The sequence below is a fragment of the Mus pahari genome, chromosome 3 (assembly GCF_900095145.1).
Source record: "Mus pahari chromosome 3, PAHARI_EIJ_v1.1, whole genome shotgun sequence".
Taxonomy (NCBI): Eukaryota; Metazoa; Chordata; class Mammalia; order Rodentia; family Muridae; genus Mus; species Mus pahari.
In genome coordinates this window covers 31,908,747-31,913,902 of record NC_034592.1, presented here as the reverse complement: position 1 = coordinate 31,913,902, position 5,156 = coordinate 31,908,747, and the positions used below count along the sequence as shown (strand labels likewise).

The window sequence follows — 5,156 nt, the reverse complement described above, 5'->3', positions numbered from 1 at the left end:
TTTTTTTTTTTTTTTTTTTTTTTTGAGATTTTCTGGGAGGCCTTTGCATTTGCTCTACTGTGTGCATATTCTCTCTCTCCTTCTCTCCCCTCCCCCCCCACCCTCCGGCTCCTTCCTTTTCCTTTTCCTTTCTTTCTCTCCCCTTTCTAATTTCCGGTCTATGCCTCTACCTTCCTTTATTTTTTTCCTGCTCCCTGAGGACAAGTCTCACTGTGTAGCGCAGCCTGTCCTTGAACTTAATCCTCCTACGTTAGCCTCCTAAACTGGAACTATGGGCTTATGCCACTCTGCCTGGCTTTCTTGGGTCTTGATAGGTTCATTCTCTCTTCGAACCTTCTTTGGCCATCTTAGGTAAAATGTGCTCCACTTTCCAACTGCTTTATTTTTCTTATTCATACTTTCCCAGACTGATTTACTGTATATACTGTATATATATTTACTTCTCTTTATAATTTTGCAGTTTGTCATTTTCTTTTAGAAAGAAAGCTTCGAAGTACAGGGACAACATCCTGCCCCTCACTCTTTTTTTTCTTTTTTAGTTTTTTGGGATTTTTGAGTAGGGTTTCTCTGTAGCCTTGGTTGTCCTGGAACTCTGTAGACCAGTGTGTCCTCAAACTCAAGAGATCCTACTGCCACTGCCTCTCAAGTGCCAGAATTAAAGGTGTGGGCCACTATTGCCTGGCTGAGAACTTTTTATTATTTTACTTAGAAGCTTAGAAACTTAGCATCTTTCCCTACAGTGTGGACATTTAATGCTTAATTTGGTAAATAAACAAAAGACAATAGGAGACTAATTTTTTAGGGATTAGACCTCATTTTTGATTGGAAAGTTTTGGGAATGATGCTTCTTTTTCAAATGTTTGATGGTTACTGATTTCAATATTATAAATAGTCATTGCTACAATTCATAAAATGAATACACTTATTTTAAGTATATAGGTTAATGAATTTTGATACATACATGTTCTTATGTAACTGTTACTCCAATCAAGGTATAGCGCACTTTCTCTTTTTAAAGATAAATTTATTTTTAAAATTAGCATATAGAATATTCAGCTTTATTATGATATTTTTCAAACAAAATTTGTTATTGTTTGGTCCTTTTTCCCCATCCCTTGCCTACCTTTATACATTTCTACCCTGTAGCTTCATTTCTGATTATGTGTGACATTGGTTGTTTTGCCTTCCCCCTACTCCTCAGTACTTCTTTCTCATTTGTCTCTTGCCAATTTCATAATCTATACCCACATTCACACCCATATATGTGTGCGTGCACACACACACACACACACACACACACACCACATATACACAGTCAGAATCTAGGATTTACATATGAGAGAGAATATGTGATATTTGTCTGAGTTTGAATTATCTCCCTTAATATAATACTTTCCAGACCCACTCACTTTCTTGCATATTTCCTTTTTCTTCACAACTGAGTATAATTCTATTGCTCATTCATGTATTGATAGACATTTTGGCTGATTCCTTTTCTTTGCTACTGTGAATAGTGCAGCAGTAAACATGCATGTACAAGTGTCTCTGTAGTAGAATATATACTCATTTGGGTATATGTTCAGGAGTGATTTTCATGATGGTGTGGGATTTACCCTTCTATCAGCAGTTAACGAGGGTTTTCTTTTCAAATATCCTGACTAGTACTATTCTCATCTGCTTCTTTGCTAATTCCTACTCTTACTGAAATAAGATGGAATTTCAAATTATTTTAATTTGTGTTTCCCTTATGGCTGATATTGAATACTTTAAAAATATGTATCTAGCACTCCCCTCCCCCTGATTCATGAAGAGGATTGACAATTGGTTATCCAATATCAAATGGTCAGCCCAAACACACACACGCGCGCGCGCGCACACACACACACACACACACACACACACACACACACACACATACAGATAACATTATATGAACTGAGCAGGTTACATATATGTATATATTTACTTAGTGCATTTATATATTTAGGAATAAACATACAAACCCAACCCTCAGATTTTCAGATTACTTATTTGATCCATTTTGAATTGATTATTTTTTTCAGGGTAAGAGAGAGAAAGAGATCTAATCTCATTTTTCTGCAGATGAATATCCAGTTTTGCCAGGAACATTTGTTGAATAGGCTTTTTCTCCAGTGTTTGTTTTTTGCATATATATGCAGTGTATAATATGCCTGTATTTATGTTTGCACACATACATACATACATATATATACATAGGTGTGCATACATGTGGAGGCCAGAGGTTGACATTGAATACCTTATTTCATTTCTCTTTTCCCTACATATTAGAATAGATGCTCTTGTTAAACCTGAAGCTACTTTGTCTTGTCTATATCCTCTATGTCAAACCAGTGCTGTGGTTTCCCCCTCTCCCCCTTGCCAAATTCTACTGCCAACTTAGGATGGAGCCATGACTTCTTGGACCATAGTTGTGTATCGACCCTGGGAAGCACTTTCCAAGGTGACTGTTTTTTGAGCAGGGGAACTTCTTCAGTGGAGTAGTCTCAGTTTAACTGATTGATATTTTTACAAGATAGAACCTTCTTCCATGGGTAGAATCTTGCCCTCAGGACACTTTTCTGTTGTCTCTATGTAGAGTACCAAGCCTCTTTTTATAGCAGGATGGAGCTGGTCACATTGCATCTACAATCAACAAGTAGGTGGAGATGAAGGTTTAGCTTAGTTCCTCCTTTTTTTTTTTTTTGGTCAGTCAATGGGGTAGGTCTTCCTACATTGATTTATGTAATCCCTCATAGACATGCTCTCAGGTTTGTCTCTAATGTGATTCTAGATCCTATAAGCCATCATAGTAGATTATATAAAAAATTATCTATTTCTCCTATGCTTTCTAGGTTTCTGGAACCTAATTTTTCTAAGTATTATCTGTTGATCTTCCAGATTTCATTGGGTTCTGTTGTGGCATCTCTATTCATCTTTAATTCTATTAATTTTAGTTTTCCCTTTCTTTGGTCTTGTTGATTTTTTGTTTCAGTGAAGTAAGTCTTTGATACTATGAATTCTTTTTAATTTTGTTTTTATTTATGTGTATGTATGTATGTATGTATGTGTGTATGTGTGTCATGCACATGAAGAGGCCAGAAGAGGGCATTGGATCCCCCTGGAGCTGGAATTATAGGTGGTTGTGATCTGTGAGACATGAGTGCTGGGAACTGACCCCTGGTTTTCTGGAAAGGCAGCAATCATCTCTTTAAAGTTTTGTTTAAAAATTCCATACAGTATATTTTGATAATATTCTTTCCTTCCCCCAACTCCATCTGCATACTTCCTCTTTCCTACCCACCCAACTTCATATTCTTTCTTTTTAAACACATGCACACACACAAAACAAAAATCCCTCCACCAAACCAAAACAAACAAAAAAGCACATTAAACATAGAGTCTATTTTGTGTTTGGTAAGTAATTCTGCGCATGAGGCCTGCCTTGGAGTGTGTTTGATATGCCCACTATTACTGCATTGGAGAAGTGACATTTTCCCTCACTCAGCAGCTATCAGTTGCAGATATCTTGGTTGTGGGTGGGGTTTTATGCCCACTTATTTCCTTCACTGACAGCAAGCACTCTTAATGCTGAGCCATTGCTCCAGTCATCTTTATTTATTTATTTTTATATCAGCATACAAAGTTTTATACCATTATGGCAATTTCAAGTAATATATTTTTAGTTGGTTCTCTCCTTCCCTTATCTCCTGTTTTTCTGCCTATCTCCCTTTCATCGTCCCCTTTGTTTCTTTTTCTCCTCCCCCTTTGCTCTGCATCTTATTTTACCTTCTATGACCTCTGTGATAGTTTTATCAATTGATACAAATTAGAATCATCTGGAAAGAGAATCTCAGTGAAGATTCTCAAAGGAAAAAAATGTGTGTATTAGTCTATATCAGTGAAGAATTGTCTGTGGACAAGTCTTTGCGGCGAATGGATTATTTTATGGTAAGTGAACTCCTAGCCTAAGACCATTCTTTAAGTTAGGGTCCTAGACTGTAGAGAAAGTGAGTTGAACTAATACTAAGTGAGTGAATTAATACTTTATTAATGTATGAATAAATATGCATACATTAATTCATGGCTCTCTGCTTCTGAGTATGGTTGTAATGTGACTGTTTTGAGTTCTTTCTTTGGCTTTCCCATTATCATAGACCTTAATTTGGAATTGCCAGCAATAAATTTATTCTGTTTTTATTTCAGTCATTCACTTGTATGGAATTTGCTGTGGAGGTATGTACCATGGTTTATAAGCGTGCATATATATATATATATATATATATATATATATATATATATTTGTTTATAATAACAAATTTTGATGTATCATTAGATGCAGAAAAATACATCTGAAGAACATTCCTTAAAACAAGTGGTTATAGCAGGGTATGATGGTCCACACCTTAAATCTCAGCTCTCAAGAGGGAGAGGCAGATAGAATTCCGTAAGGCTCACTGGTCTTTCTCACCAGTTGCAGGACAACCAAGGCTACATTGTGAGATATGAACTTTAAAAAAGTGTTAAAAATTATCAGATTAACAAGAAAAGTATATTTCTTCAACATCAAATGTGTTTATGTAGACATCATAGCCAGCATCTTAATGACAAAAAGTGAGCATTTAGTAGTACAGCCGAGAATGATCTCAACTATTTCAGTCAATATTGTTCTAAGACAATACAGTTGGGTATAATAAAAATAAAGAAAAGCTCCCATTCTGGAAAAAGGTAAAATTACTAGATGACTTGCATTTTCTATTTAAAAAAAAATCTTAGAATATTGGAAAACTTACAAGTGAGATTAGACCTTTGTAAGGTACAAGTACAATATGCAGAAATGAATTGTATGAAAATTATTTCATTTACAAAATCATAAAAAAGTAAGTACCTAAGAAGAATCTACAAAAATGATTGAGAGTGATTAAAGAGCCAAATACATCAAAGGAATTACTGTTGTTAAGGTAGTGGTACTTAGCCGGGCGTGGTGGCACACGCCTTTAATCCCAGCACTTGGGAGGCAGAGGCAGGCGGATCTCTGAGTTTGACGTCAGCCTGGTCTATAGAGTGAGTTGCGGGACAGTCAGAGCTACACATGAAATCCTGTCTCAAAAAATAAATAAATAAATAAAAATTAAAAA

General features: G+C 35.8%; 1 protein-coding gene across 3 annotated transcripts in view; it reads left to right on the top strand.

The window, feature by feature from the left end:
* The window catches only part of Gtdc1 (glycosyltransferase like domain containing 1), a 345,861-nt gene that overhangs the window by 21,853 nt on the left and 318,852 nt on the right, over positions 1-5,156 (top strand). The window contains exon 1 of one of the 3 annotated variants that reach the window (XM_029536414.1): positions 4,238-4,254. The exons of the other annotated variants lie outside the window; for them this stretch is intronic. The gene's annotated coding sequence lies outside the window, so the exon portion shown is untranslated. Of the gene's footprint in view, positions 1-4,237; positions 4,255-5,156 lie in introns of those variants that run through there. 3 annotated transcript variants of the gene reach the window in all.